This window comes from Callithrix jacchus, chromosome 4 (genome assembly GCF_049354715.1).
Source record: "Callithrix jacchus isolate 240 chromosome 4, calJac240_pri, whole genome shotgun sequence".
Taxonomy (NCBI): domain Eukaryota; kingdom Metazoa; phylum Chordata; class Mammalia; order Primates; family Cebidae; genus Callithrix; species Callithrix jacchus.
Genome location: NC_133505.1, coordinates 36102906 through 36127283, shown reverse-complemented (window position 1 = coordinate 36127283; position 24378 = coordinate 36102906). Strand labels below are relative to the sequence as shown.

The 24378-nt window shown below is 41.6% G+C and overlaps 2 long non-coding RNA genes across 2 annotated transcripts; one reads left to right on the top strand and one right to left on the bottom strand.

The window, feature by feature from the left end:
* Positions 1-86: 86 nt before the first annotated feature.
* Positions 87-4767, bottom strand: LOC144582080 (uncharacterized). Its single transcript, XR_013533906.1, has 2 exons — positions 4252-4767; positions 87-2959 (listed from the first exon to the last, which is right to left on the bottom strand). It is a non-coding gene; the product is annotated as an uncharacterized LOC144582080 (long non-coding RNA).
* Positions 3705-23151, top strand: LOC144582081 (uncharacterized). Its single transcript, XR_013533907.1, has 2 exons — positions 3705-4010; positions 20839-23151. It is a non-coding gene; the product is annotated as an uncharacterized LOC144582081 (long non-coding RNA).
* The last annotated feature ends 1227 nt before the right edge of the window (positions 23152-24378 follow it).

Below are 24378 nucleotides of genomic sequence, written 5' to 3'. Positions count from 1 at the left end.
TATCCCACTCAAAGAGATGATGCCACACTGCTAGATAAAGTGGCTGTGGCAAGCAGTGTGGCAGCACTTGATGGGCCATATTCTCATTAATATTTGGAATAGTCAAAGATTTTTATTTAGAAATTCTAGTGGATTTGTCAAAATATCTCATTATATTTTCTTCATTAAACTTTGAGATACAAATTGCATACTACTCATCCATCTAAAGTATACAATTCAATGATTTTTCACATATTCAGAGTTTTAAATCAACATATTTAATTTTAGAACACTTTCATCATCCCAAGATAATCCAGCTCTACTTTAATGTCTAGTTCTGTCAAAGGTTACCCCGGGGTTAATACTTTGTTGTGACCTATATAAAAATCTTTCCCTACACTAAAGTAATGAAGTTGTTCTACTATATTATTTTAAAGAATCTTTCACATGAGATGACTACAATTGCATTTTCCATATAGATATCCAATTGTTCTCAAATTAATCACTAGTTCTCCTTGACCCGCTGATCTGTAAGTTTACCTCTGCTTTACACATGTTCAGGGCTTTCTATTCTGTTCCAAAGATCTAGTTTACTGCCCCTGTGTCAACACCCTGACTCTCTTTATTAAAATAGCTCTAATATAATTCTTAGTATCTGCTAAGGTCATACTCTCTGCTCATTATTCTTTAGAGTGACATAGCTATTTCATTCATATTTATATATAAGGCTTAAAATCAGCTTAATGTCACAAAAATGCTTGATAAAAATTTGATTGAGATGTATGTGAGTTCTAAGAGTATTTTAGCAAATAAATATCATGACAATATCAAATCATCCAAGCCAGGATGTTGGTAAATTTATTCAGTTAATTCATTGTCTTCTTTAATTACTCCGAGGATTTTTTAAATATCCCAATTGATATCTTGTACAGAATTTGTTAGGTTTAGATTTAGAAGTTTATACATATGCACTTTTGCTGTATCAATATTTTAAATTTTCACCTTCTATCTGTGCAAAACAGCCCTATCATTTTTTTCTACTTGCCATACAAAGCTATCTTATTAAGTTCAAGAAGGTTCTAATCATTATATTGTCTGCATTCAGCATATTATCATTTGCAAATTATAAGAGTTCCATACCTTCTTTTCAAATCAATTTATGTGTACTTATTTTCTCCCTTTAAGACACTGGGAAGATCCTCAATTACAATGTTTAAAAAGGGCAGTGAAAATTGCTGGACCAAACAAACAAAAGTTGAGCTGTAACTCCTGAGCACTGACTGGGTTGCTCTTGCAGGTCAGCCCTTTGGGACCCATCCTAAACCCAGGAATTTATGGTGCCCCATATGCACCCTGCAGCCTTTAGATGTAGCCTTTATCCCCCTAGCTCTCGAGGGTCTCAGACTCTGCCCAGACCAGCAAACATCACCCACGACAAAAGCAGCCCCACATTCTAGACTTCTGCCTTCTCCTGGTTCCTGGCCTGGCAAATCTTCACTGCTTGGTTAGCCCATCTGTACCTTCAATCAGATTTTTCAAATATGCACTCTTTTCCCACTTGTCCAGTAGTACTCAATGGGAGGGGTGATACAAATTACCTAATTAGTAATTGCTGAAAACTAAAGTACAGTGTACAAATTTTATCTCAATGTTCCCAAGAGAGAAAATACATAGGTATCAGTAGTGACCCCTTAAGCATGTGTAATTTAGGGGTCATAAAAACAAAAATGGTAGCTAAAGCCTATCTATTCCAGATTAAAATATATATCAATAGAACTCAAACTTCTAGGAAAAACACCTACATATATAATATATGACTATGACTCTGGTAGACAAATGTGGGAGTACAGTATGAAGACACTTCTCATCATCTTCACTGCATGAGGCAGATGGTGTGAAATCAGAACCAGAGATTTGAAATGTGTTGCAAGACTGTGAAAGGCATTAGAGTAAGTTCTACACAAACAAATCAAAGCAGTCTCCTGACAAATGACATTGGACTTTGGACTTATCTGTGAGATGCATGTCCTTATCAAAATGGAGTTAATTCTAGGCAGGTGATCCTTTTTAAATAAAATGGTCTCTGACTCACTGGCTACTGGTCCACCACCACTTTTTTCCTTTGCTAAAAGGGAGGCCCCACCGTGAGCCAGCATTTCCCCGGTGGATGGAGGTCACTTGCTGACATCAACTTCCAACAGAGGGGAAATTTTTGAGGGAACCCAAAGAAAAGAGGAAGGGCTCAAGAAAAAGGGCCTGAAGGAATGACAACAGTGACAATATTTTATACGTTCACTGTGCTATCTGTCAATTACTGCTCTTAGCACTTTAAAAATACAAACTGATTTTATTCTAACTACACATCTACGACTTGTGCCTGTTATTTTTCCCTGTTATAGATAACGCAACAGGAACGAAGGTCACACACAAACAGGAGTGAGCTGGATTTGCACCCCTACAATCCTGTCCCAGGACCATGCCCACGACACTGCACTTTTCCATAATGTGAGGGTGGTGGAGTCCAGCTCAGGGAGAGAGACTGGAGTGAGAGAAGGAGACTGTGCAGAGTGGATGACTCTGATGGACCCACGATTCCAGGAGAGAAAGACAAGGATTATGTCACTCATAGAAAATATTCAGTCTCTGGTTTAAACTTAAGCATCTCCAGCTCTAGGACTGGTGGCTGGGCGGGGAAGACTAAGCAAGCCAAAGCCCCAGCTCTGAAGATTTTCCTCTCCTGAGAATTCTGCGGGAGTTTCCCTGACCTCATGGCCACCTCTCATCCTTTGCTCTTGTTCTTCTCCCTGGACGGACCGTTGGGTCCTGGGTTCTAGAGAAGCCAACAGAATGAGTGGAGAATGGGCTTCATAGACTGGGATGTCTCCAGAATCCTCCCTGGACTTGAAGATCCCCAGAGAAGTCGGATCCCGCGTCCCGGAACCCCATCCTGCGCCTCTGTGGATCCTGACCTTGCGGAGACCTGGGCAGGTGAGGAGAGGATCCAGATGAACTGGGCTGGGGAGGCTGGAGGGAAAGGGCGGCCTGCGGGGCTCAGCAGCTCCTCCGGTGGCGCCTTCGCCCCAGGCTGGGGTCTGCAGACTCCTTAGGTCGTTTTTCCCAGCGCAGCTGCCCTACGCCACCCTCCCCTAGTTTTTGTCCCTCTGTCCCCTCCCCAGCTCTCCACACACAGTAAGAAGCTCCCAGGGCATGGGAGGGAGCCCGGGAAGCTGGGTCCCCGCGGGGAAGCGGAGCTAGCGTGTCCCCAAGACCGGGGGCTGGCGGGGACCTGAGGGGACAGGGGCGGGGTCTCAGGCTCCCTGCGCCTCTCCTGCCCCAATGTGCGGGTTCCCGGGGCCCAGGCCCGCACTCCCGGGTACTTGGAGGCCGCCGGGCTCCGCCTCCCTCCACCATGCGCGCCCTGGGGTCCTCAGGTTACTAAGAACCCTGAGGTTTCTGGGCCGGCACCACCACCAGGGCCAGCCGGTGAGTGACGGCAGGCTCCGGGCACAGGTGTCCCCCGAGCCCCACACTGACGGGTCCGGGTCTTCCAGGCGTGGAGAGCGGGGCCTTAGCTGACCCCTTGCGGGTGGGGGAAGCTCTGGGTACATTTTGCTCCCGGTTTCTCCTTCAATCTGGATCATGACTGACTTCGGCTGTGACTAATCACAGAGGGAGGGAGGAGCTGGGGTGGGAGGGGCTGGGCGGGGCAACCTCCCTCCCCTTCCGTACCCCCTCGGGCTCACCCCGGGCAGGTCCAGGCCCCACACCTGCAGATGCTGCCGCGCGGCTGGGTGGTGGCTCCAGACGGGACCTTACTCGGGGGACACTCAGTCCGCATACGACGGGAGATTTCATGTCTCTGAATGAGGACCTACAGACCTGGACAGCGCCCCAAAGCACAGCTCGGAGGATCCAGTGCACCTGGAAGAGGTTCTGGATCGAGGAGGCCACAAGGGAACCCCTGATGGGTCACTACACTAGGTGGCTGCTCAGACACCTGGAGCATGGCAAGGAGATGCTGCTGCAGGCAGGTACTGGGGTCCTCGAGACCGCGCGTCAGGACACCCCGGAGCTGGGAGCTGGAATTATGTTCCCTGGAGGCGTCCCTATTGTAGAGAAGAGGAGACCCAAACAGTCCCCTCCTCCTCCTCAGCATTTCCCTTGTGGGGTTCGGGATTCCGCCCAGGCTCCTGCTGCTGTCCTGAGGGTGGGTGGGGAGGGAGGGCAGAGAGGAGAAGTGCAGGGAGGTAAATAGGAAAGGACAGTAGTTACCCTTGTCAACAGTGATGTACTTGGGTCCGCCAGTCTTTCTCTCCCTGGTCCTCTGTGCCCAACAATTTCATGTACTCTTTAACCCAACCAGAAGGTGAAACACCAGGAAACGGCCAGGAACGGAATCAGCAGAGACGCAGTGGGTGAAAGAACCGCAAAGGACTGCTAGGTTCTAATAGAACATAGCACATACGTGTTGGGGTCCGGCACGTCTGCCGGGGGACTACCGACCCGCAGGAGTCCCCGAGACCGCCAACGTAGATGTCTCGTTCAACCTGAGAGAGAGAGTGCGCGGAAAAGAAAGAATATAGAAAAGTAGAGTCTGGAGGGCTGCGTGAAGATTATGGCCAAAACGCAGCAAATTTATTTTTGTGGGTTACAGCTTTTATACCTTTTGTCTTGTTTACATTTACGTCATCTCAGCAGAAAGAAACAAAGGGGAAAACAGAAAGGAAACAAAAACTCCATAAAATAGATATCCGGGGCTTGATATCCTGCTCAGGAAGCAGTTTAAGGGGGCTAGTGGTAGTAGTTTACATTTCAATGATTTTACATTCCAAAGATACAATGGCACCCTTAAGGTGGCTGGTTAAACCTGTTTTGCATCAGGAGCTAAAACAAAGGCTTGGCTCCAGGGAAAATATGGGCAGAGGTCTCTGCTCCTCTTAGACATTTCAATTGCAGCAAGTTTATTGCTTACACAGAGACTGAAGGGGGACATGGAAGCAGACAGCACAATGTCCTCATAAACTGCAGGCCTTTGCTTTGCATTCTGTTGTTGCTTTTAGTGAGTCAGCTTACGGCCCTGTCTCACTCGACAGCCCTCGAGGTGAGGAAATGCAGTACAGGTCCAGCAGCCAAACTGAGACGAGTCAACTGTCTCGAGCCTTTGGCGCGAACACCACACATACGAGTATCAAATGGTATAAACCTTTTTGCAAATTAGAAAAGAAACAGACATTTTAATACTGAAAAGTGATATCACCAATGTTAGAACCAAAAAGCTGGACCTGACGATGCCTCACCCGAGGGAGTTGAGTTAAACTTTGTCCCTGTTCCTTCTGGAGCCGGTGGAGACTCCTGCTGTGCAGCAAAGCCTGGGAGGGGCCCTGGCTGTGGAAGGCAGGCTGAGAAGCCACAGGTGAGGTAGGAGGAAGGGGGCCTGCTGGATTCCCGGAGGCCTAGTACCCAGGGAAGACCAGTATCTGTGACTGCCTCTGGATGCCAGGACCTTGATCTAAAGTCAGATTTTCCCACTCCTCCATGAGTTTCCAGGAGCAGGGCCACATGGAGCTCAGAAAGTCCCACAGTGTTTTAAAAATGGGTCTGTCTCTTGTGGGATAAAAATTCTCAGATTTTTATTCTTCTCTTTCAGATTCCTAAATTTCTTTTTTTATTTATTTAATTTTTTTTATTGCATTTTAGGTTTTGGGGTACATGTGAAGAGCATGGAAGATAGTTGCATAAGTACACACGTGGCAGTGTGATTTGCTGCCTTCCTCCCCTTCACCTATATCTGGCATTTCTCCCCATGCTATCTCTCCCCAACTCCCCACCCCCTACTATCCCTCCCCTATGCCCCCCAACAGACCCAGTGTGTAGTGCTCCCCTCCCTGTGTCCATGTGTTCTCATTGTTCAACACCCGCCTATGAGTGAGAACATGCGGTATTTCATTTTCTGTTCTTGTGACAGTTTGCTGAGAATGATCGTCTCCAGGTTCATCCATGTCCATACAAAGGACACGAACTCATCATTTTTGATTGCTGCATAATATTCCATGGTGTATATGTGCCACATTTTCCCTGTCCAGTCTATCACTGATGGGCATTTGAGTTGATTCCAGGTCTTTGCTATTGTAAACAGTGCTGCAATGAACATTCGTGTACATGTGTCCTTATAGTAGAACGATTTATAGTCCTTTGGATATATACCCAGTAATGGGATTGCTGGGTCAAATGGAATTTCTATTTCTAGGTCCTTGAGGAATCGCCACACTGTCTTCCACAATGGTTGAACTAATTTACACTCCCACCAGTAGTGTAAAAGTGTTCCTTTTTCTCCACATCCTCTCCAGCATCTGTTGTCTCCAGATTTTTTAATGATCGCCATTCTAACTGGCTTGAGATGGTATCTCAATGTGGTTTTGATTTGCATTTCTCTAATGACCAGTGATGATGAGCATTTTTTCATATGTTTGTTGGCCTCATGTATGTCTTCTTTTGTAAAGTGTCTGTTCATATCCTTTGCCCACTTTTGAAAGGGCTTGTTTGTTTTTTTCTTGTAAATCTGTTTGAGTTCTTTGTAAATTCTGGATATCAGCCCTTTGTCAGATGGGTAAACTGCAAAAATTTTTTCCCATTCTGTTGGTTACCAATTCACTCTAATGACTGTTTCTTTTGCTGTGCAGAAGCTGTGGAGTTTGATTAGGTCCCATTTGTCTATTTTGGCTTTTGTTGCCAATGCTTTTGGTGTTTTGGTCATGAAGTCCTTGCCTACTCCTATGTCCTGAATGGTTTTGCCTAGATTTCCTTCTAGGGTTTTTATGATGTTAGGTCTTATGTTTAAGTCTTTAATCCATCTGGTGTTAATTTTAGTGTAAGGTGTCAGGAAAGGGTCCAGTTTCTGCTTTCTGCACATAGCTAGCCAGTTTTCCCAACACCATTTATTAAACAGGGAATCCTTTCCCCATTGCTTGTTTTTGTCAGGTTTATCAAAGATTGTATGATTGTAGATATGTTGTGTTGCCTCCTAGGTCTCTGTTCTGTTCCATTGGTCTATGTCTCTGTTTTGGTACCAGTACCATGCTGTTTTGATTTCTGCAGCCTTGTAGTATAGTTTTAAATCCAGTAGTGTGATGCCTCCTGCTGTGTTCTTTTTACTGAGAATTGACTTGGCTATGTGGGCTCTCTTTTGGTTCCATATGAAGTTTAAGGTGGTTTTTTCCAGTTCTGTGAAGAAGGACATTGGTGGCTTGATGGGGATATCATTGAATCTGTAAATTACTTTGGGCATTATGGCCATTTTCACAATATTGATTCTTCCTAACCATGAACATGGAACGTTTCTCCCTCTGTTTGTGTCCTCTCTTACTTCGTTGATCAGTGGTAATTCTCCTTGGAGAGGTCCTTTACGTTCCTTGTAAGTTGTATTCCTAGGTATTTTATTCTCTTTGTAGCAATTGTGAATGGCAGTTCGTTCTTGATTTGGCTCTCTTTAAGTCTGTTATTGGTGTATAGGAATGCTTGTGATTTTTGCACATTGATTTTGTATCCTGAGACTTTGCTGAAGTTGCTTATCAGTTTCAGGAGATTTTGGCCTGAGGCAATGGGGTCTTCTAGATATACTATCATGTCGTCTGCAAATAGAGACAATTTGGCTTCCTCCTTTTGGGTATTCCTATTTGAATACCCTTTATTCCTTTTTCTTCCCTGATTGCTCTGGCTAGAACTTCCAGTACTATATTGAATAGGAGTGATGAGAGAGGGCATCCTTGTTTAGTGCCAGATTTCAAAGGGAATGCTTCCAGTTTTTGCCCATTCAGTATGATATTGGCTGTTGGTTTGTCATAAATAGCTTGTATTATTTTGAGATATGTTCCATCAATACCTAGTTTATTGAGGGTTTTTAGCATAAAGGGCTGTTGAAGTCTGTCAAAGGCCTTCTTTGCATCAATTGAGATAATCATGTGGTTTTTGTCTTTGGTTCTGTTTATGTGGTGAATTACGTTTATAGATTTGCATATGTTGAACCAGCCTTGCATCCCCGGGATGAATCCTACTTGATCATGGTGGATAAGCTTTTTGATGTGCTGTTGCAATTGGCTTGCCAGTATTTTATTGAAGATTTTTGCATCTACGTTCATCATGAATATTGGCCTAAAGTTTTCTTTTCTTGTTGAGTCTCTGCCGGGTTTTGGTATCAGGATGATGTTAGTCTCATAAAATGATTTGGGAAGGATTCCCTCTTTTTGGATTATTTGAAATAGTTTCAGAAGGAATGGTAACAGCTCCTCTTTGTGTGTCTGGTAGAATTCGGCTGTGAACCCATCTGGACCTGGACTTTGTTTGTGTGGTAGGCTCTTAATTGCTGACTCCACTTCAGATCTTGTTATTTGTCTATTCAGGGTTTCGACTTCTTCCTGGTTTAGGCTTGGGAGGAGGCAGATGTCCAGGAATTTATCCATTTCTTCCAGGTTTACTAGTTTATATGCATAGAGTTGTTTGTAATAATCTCTGATGATGGTTTGAATTTCTGTGGAATCTGTGGTGATTTCCCCTTTATCGTTTTTATTGCATCTATTTGGTTATTCTCTTTTCTTTTTTATTAAACTGGCTAGTGGTCTGTCTATTTTGTTCATCTTTTCAAAAAAACATCTCCTGGATTTATTGATTTTTTGAAGGGTTTCTTGTGTCTCTATCTCCTTCAGTTCTGCCCTGATCTTAGTTATTTCTTGTCTTTGGCTACTTTTGAAGTTTTTTTGATCTTGCTCCTCTGGCTCTTTCAATTTTGACGATAGGGTGTCAATTTTGGATCTCTCCTTTCTTCTCATGTGGGCACTTATTGCTATATATTTTCCTCTAGAAACTGCTTTAAATGTGTCCCCGAGATTCTGGTATGTTGTGTCTTCATTCTCATTGATTTCGAAGAACTTCTTTATTTCTGCCTTCATTTCATTGTTTATCCAGTCAACATTCAAGAGCCAGTTGTTCAGTTTCTATGAAGGTATGTGGTTCTGAGTTAGTTTCTGAATTCTGAGTTGTAACTTGATTGCACTGTGGTCTGAGAGACCGTTTGTTATGATTTCCATTCTTTTGCATTTGCTGAGGAGTGATTTACTTCCAATTATGTGGTCAATTTTAGAGAAGGTGTGATGTGGTGATAAGAAGAATGTATATTCTATGGATTTGGGGTGGAGAGTTCTGTAAATGTCTATTAGGTTTGCTTGTTCCAGGTCTGAGTTCAAGTCCTGGATATCCTTGTTAATTTTCTGTCTGGTTGATCTAATATTGACAATGGAGTGTTAAAGTCTCCCATTATTATTGTGTGGGAGTCTAAGTCTCTTTGTAAGTCATTAAGAACTTGACTTATGTATCTGGGTGCTCCTGTATTGGGTGCATATATATTTAGGATCATTAGCTCTTCTTTTTGCATTGATCCTTTTACCATTATGTAATGTTCTTCTTTGTCTCTTTTGATCTTTGTTGCTTTAAAGTCTATTTTATCAGAGATGAGAATTGCAACTCCTGCTTTTTTTTGATCTCCATTTGCTTAGTAAATCTTCCTCCATCCCTATATTTTGAGCTGTTGTGTATCCTTGCATGTGAGATGGGTTTCCTGGGTATAGCACACCAATGGGTTTTTGCTTTTTATCCAATTTGCCAGTCTGTGTCTTTTGATTGGGGCATTTAGCCCATTTACATTTAGGGTTAGTATTGTTAAGTGTGAATTTGATCCTGCCATTTTGATGCTAAGTGGCTGTTTTGCCCGTTAGTTTATGCAGATTCTTCATTTTGTTGATGCTCTTTACAATTTGGTATGTTTTTGGAGTGGCTGGTAGTGGTTGTTCCTTTCTATGTGTAGTGCCTCTTTCAGGAGCTCTTGTAAAGCAGGCCTGGTGGTGATAAAATCTCTGAGTACTTGCTTGTTCACAAAGGATTTTATTTTTCCTTCACTAATGAAGCTCAGTTTGGCTGGATATGCAATTCTGGGTTGAAAGTTCTTTTCTTTAAGGATGTTGAATATTGGGCTCCACTCTCTTCTGGCTTGTAGGGTTTCTGCTGAGAGATCTGCTGTGAGTCTGATGGGCTTCCCTTTGTGGGTAACCCAACCTTTCTCTCTGGCTGCCCTTGGCATTTTCTCCTTCATTTCAACCCTGGTGAATCTGATGATTATGTGCCTTGGGGTTGCTCTTCTTGCAGAATATCTTTGTAGTGTTCTCTGTATTTCCTGAATTTGAATATTGGCCTGCCTTGCTAGGTTGGGGAAGTTTTCCTGGATACTATCCTGAAGAGTATTTTCCAGCTTGGATTCATTCTCTTCGTCACATTCAGGTACACCTATCAAATGTAGATTAGGTCTTTTCACATAGTCCCATATTTCTTGGAGACTTTGTTCATTCCTTTTTGTGCTTTTTTCTCTAATCTTACCTTCTTGTTTTATTTTATTGAGTTGATCTTCAACCTCTGATATCCTTTCTTCTGCTTGGTCAATTCAGCTGTTGAAACTTGTGCATGCTTTGCAAAGTTCTTGTGTTGTTTTTCAGCTCCATCAATTCACTTACATTCCTCTCTAAGTTGTCCATTCTTGTTAGCATTTCATCAAATCTTTTTTCAACGTTCTTAGTTTCTTTGCATTGGGGTAGAACATGTAATTTTAGTTCACAGAAGTTTCTCATTACCCACCTTCTTAAGTCTGATTCTGTCATTTCATCACACTCATTCTCCATCCAGCCTTGTTCCCTTGCTGGTGAGGAGTTGTGATCACTTGTAGGAGGAGAGGTGTTCTGGTTTCACGTGTTTTCCTCCTTTTTGTACTGGTTTCTTCCCATCTTTGTGGATTTATCCACCTGTTGTCTGTGTAGTTGCTGATTTTCAGATTGAGTCTCTGAGTGGACATCCAGTTTATTGATGATGAAGTTATTTCTGTTTCTTAGTTTTCCTTGTAACAGTCTGGTCCCTCTGCTGTAAGACTGCTGAGGTCCACTCCAGGCCCTGCTTGCCTGGGGATCACCTGCAGCAGCTGCAGAATAGTAAGGGTTGCTACCAGTTTCTTCTTCTGCTATCTTTGTCCCAGAATGATGCCCTCCAAATGTCAGTCTGATCAGTCCTTTGTGAGGTGACTCTTTGGATATATGGGGGTCAGGGAGCTGCTTGAGGAGACAGTCTGTCATTTATAGGAGCTCAGGTGCTGAGCTGTCAGCTTCATTGTTTCTTCAGAGCTGCTGGGCAGGTACGTTTAAGTCTGCTGCAGCAGAACTCATAAAATCCTTTTTTCTTTCCCAGGTGCTCTATCATGGGGAATTAGGGCTTTATTTATGAGTTTCCATTGTCCTGCTGCCTTTTTTCTTTCAGGGCAACCTTGCCCAGGAAGGAGCCAGCCTAGACACTATCTGCCTGCAGAGGCTTTGCTGGGCTGCTGTGGGCTCTGCCCTGCTGCCGTGTGAACTTCCCTGCAGTCCTGTTTATATGGGTGTGGTTAGAACTGCCTCAGCATTGGTGGCCCACCTCTGTAATGGCAGACTCTCTCTGTTATGGCAGGTTGCCTCAGCAACGGCAGGCTGCCTCAGCAATGGCAGGCTGCCTCAGCAATGGCGGACTACCTCTGTAGGGGTGGCGTGCCTCGGTAATGGCAGATGCCCCTCCCCCACAGAGCTGGACTTGCCCGGGTTCAGCTGTGCTTGCCATGAAACTCTCAATCCAGAGCATTTCCAATTGCTGTTTTTGGGGTTTTTTTTGGGGGGGTGGGACCCGCTGAGCCTGATCACCTGGCTCCCTGCCTCAGAGCCTTTTTTTAAAGTTGAATGGTTGACTCGCTCCCAGGTGTTCCAGTCACCTGCTGAAAAGGTGCCAGGATCTGTGTGATTTCCCATGCGGTTACCCACTGTGCCAGCTGAAGGATGGGCGCTGAGATTTGTGGCACTTTTTTTACCCAGGAATCTCCTGGCCTGGCTCCCTGTTTCAGTCCCCTGTTTAATCAGATGAATGGGTGACTCTGCCTTCCTGGAGCTCCAATTGCCAACTTAAAAGGGCAACCAGATTAGTGTATTTTGTATGGAGAACTGCCACGCCAAGGCACCGGCAAAACAGCCGTGCTGGCCAAAACAGCCATGCTGGTGAACCGTGGGGCTCCTCCACCTGGGAATCTCCTGGTCTGTGGGCAATAAAGATCCGTCTGGAAATGCGACATCCACTCACCCGCTGCACTTTCACTGGGAGCTGCAATCCTGAGCTGTTCCTAAACGGCCATCTTGTATCTTCCCCTAAATTTCTTAGAAGAGATTGAGTCGGAATAACCCAGGCCCCAAACTGAATTTGCAAATTGAAAGGGAGTGTGTAATGTGCATGTGTCTGTCTGTGTACATGTGGATGTATAAACAGGTATAGGCATCTATGCATGTGTGTGTTTGTAAGTGTATATATGTATTTATCTGTACATATTTATGTATATAATAATGAATAGGTGTGTGTGTGTGATGTGTGTGTGTGTGTGTGTTTGTGTGTGTTGCTCTGTGACTTCCTCATACTTGGCACCAATCTGGACTTTTCCTGGTTACCCCCCACACCCTTGATTGTAAGGGACAAAACAGCTCTCCATCTGAGCGATGGGAGGGGGGTCAGGATAAATGTTGGGGAGAGCTGGTCCTCATCACACTTGGAATAGGGAAACAGGAGCTAAATGGATGAGTCCCACTCTTTTACAAGACTGTGCCTTGAAAAAACTGTCAGTCACTTTCCTAAGGGATTTATATGCATTAAATGATTAAATAACTTCACAAGAGCCCCATTTTAAAGACAGCTATCAACCCCATTTTACAGACAGGGAAACTGACATAACTAGGATGTTTAGTAACATCTTAGAGTCTGACCCATGACTCTAAGAAGACAGTCTGACTGCTGAGCCCAAGTGACTGCTCTGTCACACTCGCCCTCATACCTGTCCACTGGCTTCCAGTGGGTCACCTCCTCCTGAGGACTCTGACCAGCTTCCCTTTCTTCTCCAGGCACAGAGACTTAACTGGAGTCTATTGCATTTGCCACAGTCCCAACGGGGGAGTCACCAGGCTTGAAGTGACCCATAACTTGCTGGAGGTGAAAGAAAGGGAGGTTTATATCTGCCCTGGAGGGTGTCAATGGTGTTTGCATCATGGTGCATGAGGTGCCCTATCTAGAGCACTGAACAGTAAACACCAGCAGGAGCCATGGAGAGTCTATGCATCACTGTTTTATTTCACAGCCTACGTGGGCCTGAGAGCCACAGGGTATTCACTCACGTCCTTCCAATCACGCTGGTTTCTGACTTTTCTTCTTCCATCTGATAATACCTGCACTAACCAGCAAACTATGAAAAGGGGTTTAGCCACACCCCAGACCACGCCGATACTTCCTCCTCTCTGCCTGCCAGTATCTAGTGGGGCCTCCTGGATGGTGTGAGAGGAGAGCAATGGAGATAGTAAGAGAACTTGATGTTTACACTGGTAAAGAGAAAGTGTGATGTCCACCTAGGAGAAGGATAAGGGCTGCCATAGGGAAGGGGATGAGAGAAGTTCTAACTGTCCCCAAGGGTCACTTGACTCAGTGAAAGCTATGAGAGGTGCTTTCAGCTATCTATTGCTATGTAAGAAATTGCCACAAACTTAGCAACTTACAACACACATGTATTATCCCACATTTCTATGGGTTAGGAGTCAAGACACAGCTTTGCAGCTTTCTCATATGCTTTTTCTTCAGAGTGCCATGGCTGGGTCTTATATGGAGGCTGAACTGGGGAAGGATCCACTTCCAAGCTCAAGTAATTGTTGGCAGGATTCATTCTTCCATGCCCGTTAGATTGACAGCCTCGGTTTCTTGCTGGCTGGTGGCCAGAGGCTGACTTCAGTTCCTTGCTACATGGGCCTTTCTGTTTCATCAAAACTTGCAAACAAAGAAGGCAGAAGACAGTCATCTAGTAATACAGAAGTGGGGCTCTCACATGACCTCATCACAGAAGTGACATCATTTTTGCCACATGTTATTGGTTAGAGGCAAATTATAGGTCCCACCAGTTCTCAGCAGGATGAGATGTCAAGAGACAAAATCACTGGGCATCATCTTAGGGTCTGTATGCAGAGGCCAGACCATCACTGAACAAGATCATTAAAAACCCAGCTCCTGGCTGGACCACATTATCTGCAGAATAGAGCTGTGTGAAGCTAAGATGGCTTTCTCTCTAAATATTTTTCTCTATTACTTTTCACACATCCTGCATCTCTAAAGAAGCACCACCACTAAACCTATCTGTTTTTTTCATCTGTCTGTCATACTGTCTGGCAAATATTCTGCTCTCGCTATTTCTTCAAGCTTGTTTCCATGCAGACTCCCACAAATTTTCTGCTGGTAATTACATTTTGTTGATTTCTTTTCCTTCACTCAGTTTATTTTTTATTAATTTTATTTCTCTTGTATGGATTAGTCAATTTAATTAGGGAATTGGTGTCTTCTAAAGAAATCATTTACTATTTTTTGGACCATATAAGCTAAATTCCTATTGCCAAGCCTCAGCTGACTTCCCACATGGGCACAAGACAAAATTAGTGGGGGTTCTGGAAAGTCGGGAATTGGCATAGTTCTTAAGCAGGACTAGACATGTAGGTCACAAAGATATAACGCATATACCTTTCATTTCCTTATGTTTCATATGACACCATACCTGGCACTCAATCCCTGTTTGTAGAGGTGAACTCAAGTAAACTCCTCCCTGATCACTTAATAATATGTGAGCCCAACAACCTCTGATGTCATGGGCCAAATTCCCTTGTTTTATGTCACTTTTCCAGGTGGGGTGCTTTTCAACTGGGGCCCTTTTTCCTTTTCCACCTCATTTTCCATGTGTGAAACACTGGGTCTTGATCACTCAGAACTCTCAGGGTCCTTTCTACCCTTTCCTACATCCTAATATTCTCCCTATAGTTGCCCCCAGGATTTCCCCAAACCCGTTTTTCTCCGTGCATCCAATCTAGCATCTCTCAGTTCATTCTTCAGACGTCACCAGAGTGATTCTTCTGAAATGCAGATCTGATCAAGGTTCTTCCTGATTTCAGTGTTGCCAATGCTGCACATTGTCCTCGGATTAAAAGCCAAGGTTCTCCCCAAACCCACCAGCCTCAGCCATTGAACCTGCTCACCGCTCCAACCTTGCTTTCTGTCCCTGTGCTCCTTTCTCTCTAATCTCCACCCTGAACTGCTGACAGCTCCCCAGACTCCCTGCGTGCTCTTTCTTCTGAGCCTCTGTTTGTGATACTGATTCCTAAAAGATTTCTCCTGCCATTCGCCTGGGTTCACTGTGTTCCTCATCCGGGCCTCTGTTTAGACATTGCATCCTCCTGGAAGCAGTTTTCCCACACTAATTATAGTAGCCTGCATTTCCCAGTTTTTTCAATCCTGTTGTGGAATCTTTGATGTTTCACTCACTGAGGCTTAGGAGAGCCTGACACATAGTAATTGCCTAAATAAATGTGGGGCCAACCATGAGATACCACCTTACTCCTGCAATAATGAGCATAATTAAAAAGCCAAAAAATAGTAGATGTTGGCATAGATGTGGTTAGAAGAGAACACTCTTACGCTGCTGGTGGTGAGAATGTAAACTAGTACAACCACTTTGGAAAAAAGTATGGAGATTCCTTAAAGAACTAAAACGAGATCTACCATTTATTCCAGCATCGTACACTGTGTATCTACCCAAAGAAACATAAGTCATTATATGGAAAAGACACATGCATGTGCATGTTTATAGCAGCACCATTCACAAGTGCAAGGATATGGAGCCAACCTAAGTGCCCCTCGACCAGTGGGTGTATAAAGAAAATGTGGTGTAAATACACCATGGAATACTATTCAGCTATAAAAAGGAATTAAATAATGTCTTATACAGCAACTTGGATGGAGCTGGAACTTATTATCATAAGTGAAGTAAGTCAGGAATGGAGAAACCAAATACTGAATGTTCTCACTTATAAATGAGAGCTAAGCTATGAGGATGCAAAACTTACAGTATGATATAATGGGCTATGGGGACTTGTTGTGGGGAGGTTGGGAAGAGGGTACGGGATAAAACACAATTTTGGGTACAGAGTACACTGCTCGGGTGATGGTACACCAACATTTCAGAATTCACTACTGAAGAACTCAACCACATAACCAGAAACAACCTATTAACACTGGGTCTTGATCACTCAGAACCCTCAGCGTCCTTTCTACCCCCCTCACTGAAACTATTGAAATAAAAATAATAATAAATATAGGGCTGATTTGTAATTCAAAATTTAGTCTGAATGCTAATACAACATTTATTCTCTTACAGTTCTGGAGGTGTGAAGTCAAAAACGGCTAAAATCAATGTGTCATCAGAGCTGCATTTCTTCTGAGGCTCTAAGGGAAAATAGTTTCCTCACCCTTTCTGGTCTTGGGGCTGCCTGCATTCTCTGGCTCTTGGTCTCTTCCTCCATCTTCCAAGTCAGCAGTCACATCACTTTGACCTGATTCTGTTGTCACATCTCTAACTCTGATGCTGTCTCTACTTCTTTCACTTACAAGGACGATTGTGATTACATTGAAGCTGCCTTCAATCCAGGATAATCTTCCCATCTCAGGAGCCTCAGCTTAATCACATCTGAAAAGTTTCTTTTCTCCTATTAGGAAACATTTTTGTACTTTCCAGGATACGGACATATTTTGGAGACCATTATTCTGCCTGTCGCATGACTTTGCCAATATTTGCTACCCCTGGTTTCCAAACATTAGTGTATGCTCTTATTTCTATATTAAACACTTTATTCCTGAAATACCAGAGTGAGTCTGGTTTTCTGATACAGGAAAACAGCTCACTACACCAAGAAGATATCAAAAATTTTCTGTCTCTGGTCCCAGTGTCTCCAAATTGTACTGATTCTTCAATGTGCAATGACTGTAAATTAGTCAATAATCTTGCTGGAGTGTTGGAGGCAGAAGAAAGGGAATGACTAGACAGCTCTTCTGATTCTGTCCCGTGTCCCTGATGGCTGGCCATCTTGGGCTGTAAGACAGTTTCTCTCCCACGTAGACCTGGTCATTGCTGACTCCCCAAGAGGTTTTCACAGTATTAGTGTCCACTTCATGCATCAGTCATCTTCTTGTCTTCTAACTCCACGTTTTCATTTTTCTTCTCTTCTACCGCTATAGTCCTGCCTTGATTCTTCAGCCATTGCTTTCCTTTACATGCATGTGCTTCAGCCCATTCTCTAGGAAGCTTTTCCAGACAGCTCTTTATCATTTGTTACTATGTTTATTTGACTACAGAGCTTTCAAGATTTTTAACTTTCTATTTTTAAAATTTTAGTATAAAAACAATTCATACAATAGGAAATGAAACAATCAAAATATGCGTAAATATACTTTTAAATCTCTCCTATCACGAAGTTGAAATCCACTTTACTAAACTAATTACTATTATAACAGTCAACTCTATGTCTACTTTCTTCACTTGCATGCAAACCATATTAGTAGCCTTTGTTAAGCAAAACACGGCACAGTTTAAATGTAATTTAATCATTTTCTTTTTTTTTTTTTTTTTTTTTGAGACAGAGTCTCGCTCCATCACCAGGCGCTAGGCGGGAGTGCAGTGGCGCCACCTCCACTCACTGCAACCTCCGCCTCCCGGGTTCAAGCAATTCTCCTGCCTCGGCCTCCCGAGTAGCTGGGACTACAGGCGCGCGCCATCAGGCCCAGCTAATTTCTTTTTTTTGTATTTTTAGTAGAGACGAGGTTTCGCCATGTTGGCCAGGATGGTCTTTATCTCTCAACCTCATGATCCGCCCGCCTTGGGCTCCCAAAGTGCTGGGATTACAGGCGTGAGCCACCGCGCCCGGCCAATTTAATCATTTTCGGGACAACTTGGGTATAACTTAAATAGTATAAAATCTACACATTCAAAATATATAGTTCAGTGGTTTTTAGAATATTTACAATTGTACCTCCATTACCACAATCAATTACAGATCACTTTCATCTCCTCCCAGCCCTGCAGAAAAATCCACATCCATACTGGGTATATATCCAAAGGACTATAAATCATTCTACTATAAGGACACATGCACATGAATGTTCATTGCAGCACTGTTTACAATAGCAAAGACCTGGAATCAACCCAAATTCCCATCAATGATAGACTGGACAGGGAAAATGTGGCACATATACACCATGGAATATTATGCAGCAATCAAAAACGATGAGTTCGTGTCCTTTGTAGGGACATGGATGAACCTGGAGACGATCATTCTCAGCAAACTGACACAAGAACAGAAAATGAAATACCGCATGTTCTCACTCATAGGCGGGTGTTGAACAATGAGAACACATGGACACAGGGAGGGGAGCACTACACACTGGGGTCTGTTGGAGGGAATAGGGGAGGGACAGTAGACGGCGGGGAGTTGGGGAGAGATAGCATGGGGAGAAATGCCAGATTTAGGTGAAGGGGAGGAAGGCAGCAAATCACATTGTCACATGTGTACCTATGCAACTATCTTACATGTTCTTCACGTGTACCCCAAAACCTAAAATGCAATTAAAAAAAATTCACATCCAAATCCCTAACCCTAAGAAGTTACCAGCCTAGGCTTTAGCTCTACAAATTACCTATTCTGAACATTTTATGTAATAAAAGTATACAACATGTGGCTTTTTGTGTCTGTCTTTTTTCACTTACCATAACATTTTCAAAGTTTGTGTGGGTTGTAGCTTTACCAGTACTTCACATCTTTTTTATTGCTTAATTATATTTCACTGCATGAATATATCACCATTTGTTTATTAGTTGGTGATATTTTGGTCCTTCTCATTTTGGATTATTATTAATAATCCTGCTATAAACTTGGCATGTACATTTTTATGTGAACTTATGTTTTCATTTCTTTTGGGTATACTGTATACATGGGAGGGGATTGCTGATTATATAATAACTCAATGTTCAACATTTTGAGCTACAGTTAGCCTGCTTTCTAAAGGAGTTAAGTCCCTTAAATTCCCACCAGCAAAGTGTGAGTGTTCTAGTATCTCCATGTTCTCATCAACACTAAGTCTTTTCTTTTCAATTATAGCCATTCTAGTGGATGGGAAATAGTAACTCATTTTTGGGTTAACATACATTTCCTTGATGGTTATTGATTTTGAACATATTTCTATGTGCTTATGGGCCTCTGTTTATTACTTATCTTCTTAATATTTTATTATTTATTATTTTTATTTTATTGATTATTTATCATTTTGTTGTTACTAATATTATTATGCTGAGTTACAGTCATTCTTTGTGTATTCTAGATACAAGTCCTTTCCTTACCAGATGGAAGATTTGCAAACATTTTCTCCTATTCAGTGTGTTGCTTTTCACTTTCTTGGTGGTGCCTTTAGACACACACACATTTTGAATTTTGAGGATATTCAATTTCTTTTATTTCCCTTTTTGCTTGTGCCTTCGGTATCATTTAAGATCAGGTATTTTTACCTAATCCAAAGTCATAAAGATATATGCCTATGTTTTCTAGAGTTAAGTCTCATATTTAGGTCTCTGATAAACTTTGAGGTAATTTTTATATATGGTGTGAAGTAGGGATCCAGCTTTATTCTTTTGCATGTGGATAGCCTGTTGTCTCAGCACCACTTGATGAAAAGATAATTTCTTCCCCTACTGAATTATATTAGCACTGTTTTCAAAAACCAATTAACCATAAAAGTGAAGAGTATTGCTGGACCCTCAATTTTGTTTCTATTTTATTCCTTTTAATGCTGTGTAAGTTAAATTTTAGTAACTTTTTATTAATGAATTGATAATCTATAGAAGCACACTCAATTTTTATATTTTGATTTTGAATCCCACCAACATGCTAAACTCATTTAGTATTAGTTCAGTAGTTGCTAAACTCATTTTTAGTGAATTCTTTTGTATTTGTATATATAGATTTTATCATCTGCAATTGAGATCGTTTTACCTCTTCCTTTTAACCTACATGACTTTTATTTCATCTTGTTGCTCATTGTAGCTTTTAAAATATGACATTATTGTATTCACAGTGCCCTACCATTTGATATTTTTATTTCTATTGTAACATTTTTTGAATTTTTCAGAAAAAAAGGTTTAATACATCACTTTATTGCTATTCCATAGTATCTTATATGCACCTGCTCCCCTGGGGTAAATATTTAGGTGGTTTCCTTTATTTGTCACCCACTCTGGAGACATCTGTACACACATATCCTCACAGCCATCTCAGAGATTTCTGATTTCCCATAGCATCAGTGGTTAAAGTAATGATCTGTCTGACTAGGTGGACACACTGGCTGACTGACAACTCCATTGCTGCTGTGCATAATTTAAGATCAACAACTACATTTGAAACTAAGATTGTTGAGGCGCAGCCACACTTAGTCTTTCTTAGTCTCAGAGATTCTCTCTCTGCCTGTTAATTTCTCTATCCCTGAAACTACCCTTGTACTCCAGCCCAAAAGATTTCCTAGCCCAATAGTCCTGGATCTACCACTTGCTAACTAGAAGGTGTCATCTCAGAAGGTAAGTAAGGAATTTATCTCCATTCGCTTTCCATTTGGTTATCAAATCTTATGTAGCTCAGGTAGACAGAGCTGAAACATTCTTGTGTTTAGTAATGTAGCCACTGAGCTCACCGTCATTGCTCTTTTCATACCTTAGTCCCACTCAAAGATTTAAGTGACGGCTTCCCAGTTATGATTTAAATAAATGTAAAACATTCTACGGGACCTGTAAACTATAAAGCTAAAATACCAGCTTCTGCATGCAGCATATATGTTAAATTCTATGTCTAATACTCTTCTCGTTTTCAGAATTTGTTCTGCAAAACTTGAAGATTGAGCTTTTTAGGAACTGATTAGTGTCTGCTCTGCTCACAAGATTATTCCCACTTGACTGAGAGGATGGTGGTAGCAAGCGCTCCTTCCTTCAGAGGCTTTAAAAACACTTATTAGGAAGAACATATTGCATAAGGCATTTGACTAATGAAACCACAGCCGTAACCACTGGCAAAAAAGCAAACAAACGTTCCTTTAACTGCCCTGCACTTGGTACATTCTCTTCTTCCTGCTAGGGAAGTATCTCCTCTCCCTCACTTCACAGACTGGAATTTTCTAAATTCCTAGTGTCAACAAGACAAACTATATTTTTAAATCATTGTTTTCCCAGAGTATCTGGGTTATTCCCATGACTCCAGAAGATGACTTCAACCAAGACTAATAATCTGACATGTAAGAAACCTTCAGATAAGGTACTGGGAACTTCTATAAAATTGTAGCTGCTGTGATTACAGAATTGTCACAATATCAACAAATTTTACAAAACAGCTGCTGATCCAACAGGTCCTTAGAGATCCTGTATGGGAGGCTTTAAAAAGGAAACATCCTGAATGTATTCTGTGGAAAATAATAACAACAACCACAATAACAATAATGGCTGCATTTAAAGGCTCTTGCTGTATTTCAGGCACTGGCTTTAGTACCTACATGGGTTATTTTATTCAATATTTATCACAAACATATGAGAAGGATGTTGTTATCCACAATAAAATAATTAAATCTGTAAGCTGTAATTCAATCAAGAAAATTAGATATGGAGATGTTAGGATACTTGTCCAATATTACATAATTTTGAAGATATGAGGCCAGAATTCAGTTCCAGGCCATTTTACACTAGATCTACTGCTTTAGGACATTCTATTATTGTACCAAGACTGACGTAAAGCTCCCCCACCTCACCCAAACAGGTTCTTTTATGACAGTGATTATAAAATACAGGGCTAATGAAGTATTGGGTAAAGATGGGGGTGGGAAGAATGCAGTATTTGACAGTATGCTTACAATGCTTAAAATCACAATTCGTGGCTATTAGAATTATCTTAAACTTTCCTCCCTGGTATCCCATTGCATTCACTTCAGAGAACACCAGAGCTCCTTTCATTCCAGAACATGTGGATCTGTCCGTGTTACTGAAAGACACATTGGCGGGTCCCACCAACGATATCAATGGCATTCATATTGTAGAAAACTGCCCACTAGTAAAAATGTACAATTGAATTTGTACATTTGTTACTTACAAAGTTGGAGAAACTGAAGTATTGAACAATCCAACAATAACTTGGAAAGATACAATAGAAAGACCTGCAGAATATTTTTATGTGCACAATACTGAAGTATACAAAACAAAGCCAGAATAGGACATATTACAAGTGAGAACTTTATCTTGAATTTTTAATCAGAATATGAAGAAAATAAATCTAACATTAGACTTAGAAAAGTGAAAATAATCTATATTTCAATTAACTGTCTTTATAGATTCTCAGCATATATACTATCTTTTTAAACCTCTATATTAGTCACCCATTTACCTTTATTTTTTGTTTTTTTCTTTCATCTCATACTTTCTATCTGGGACATTGTTTTGTGCCTAAAGTACATTATTTAGAACTTCTTGTACTTTACTAGCTGTGTTTGTGTTAAATTGTCTTTCTCTGCAAAAATCCACTGAGATTTAAATTTTATGATTTTATTTTCATGCTTTTGTGTTATGTGTTGGTCTCTTCAAATTTTTCTGAAGATTATTTGTAGTTTCTTATGCACTGAATATATTTAACAGTTTGTCTTCAATCATATGTAGTTCAGTTATTGTATAACCTATGTGATTATTCTGATTTCTCAGTTATATGATGGTATGATTCTGTTGTCTGTTGTATATTCTTGTTATTTCACAGTGTTTTGTCTCATGAACATAGTTCTCTGTTGTTGTTTTTAACTGTTAAACGCTCCTTTTGCTGGTGTAATGATTTTTTGGAATTTTCAGAGTAGCAATGACAGTACAGATTTTCCAGAGGAGTTTTGCTTGATTTTCCCAGGTTCCTTGGAGTCTACACTACTTTAAAATAAATTCATGGCTTGATGATTTTCAGACCATGCAGGTAGTGTGAACTTGGGCTGCAAATCCACTTGTCTTTAGTCCTGGGAGCAAGGTTTTTGCCCCACTCTACTCACCATCAAGGTAACTGTCTCTGTAAACCTTCAAGTATGGGATGTTTTTCTTATACTGAGGAACCAGCTATAGGGATCCTGGGTAAATGAAAGAGAACACTCTAATAAATTTCCCACTGTGAATGCTACCTGAACTTTGTCTTCTATTCCAAATACCTTAGAAGGCCATGACAACTAAAGCTTAATTATCCTACAGTAAGTAAATAAGTTCTGCAAAAAAGTAAATGCAGAATTCCTTGATTTGGGATTCGACAATTTTTTTTAAGGTGTCAGCCTCTCAATGCTTCTACATTGTGTTTTATGTCTTCACCATCCATTTTTGTTAGCATGAGGGTAGGTATGTTTACCTAAGTGTGCTCTGTGAGTGGATCACATCTCCTCCCCAAAGCTCCTGTCACAAACCTTCCCATTTTATTCCTTTGAAGCCACTGAGTATCTAAGCAAACTATTAGTGACTGCCCATGCATTGATTAAGACCCAACAGTAAGACATTTCTCCTTCTGGTAAACTGGGCTTCCAGATAGTCCAATTGAACATCTTCTCGCTGGAAGTATTTTTACTTCCATTACTCTTGATGACGATGCCTGAAAGGGACTCTAATGCCATGATAGTTGACTCTGGTATACCCAAGCATATTCAAATTTTTTTCCTCTACAGTTAATTGTCCTTAGGGAACACCTCAAGACCTCAATAATGAGACAAAGGAGGGAGAGTGGATTCTCCAGCAGTAATAAGAATACCAGGAGTATAGTACAAATTATTAGGCAACTTACCAGGCCTTACTGGACCTGCTAAATTCTGATGCTGTATATACCACTTCCCCTTGCAGACTGAGGCCTGGTGAGCATGATTGACCATATAAAACTCAGGTTGTAATGAGCACCTCAAGTCACTTGGTCATTTTCTGTATCATGATCATAGCATTCAGAACCTACCAGGTCCCAATAGCAAGCCAGAAGCTATAACTTAAATTGAAAAAAAAAAAAAAGTCGAACTTTTTTCCAAAACCCTGAAACTTGGGCAATGAGTCTTATGACTGCCTCACACACTCATACACACACAACACACAAACTCACACATGCACACTCAACAATGTCCAAATAAGCATGTAGGGGCAAACACTTGACTTTTGCCTGGATCAAAATGACATTTCTATTTATTATGGAACGTTTCTGTACTTGTATCAGCTAATAGGATTTTGGATTAGAGAAATCCCCTTGCAGGATAAAAAGTCATAACTTTTTCATTGGTGAAATCATCTGTCTTCATTAGAGTTTAATACCAGTGCACTTATTTCTCAAAGAGCTTGTACTCCTTGGAGTTGGTTAAATTCTTCAAGTTAATATGACC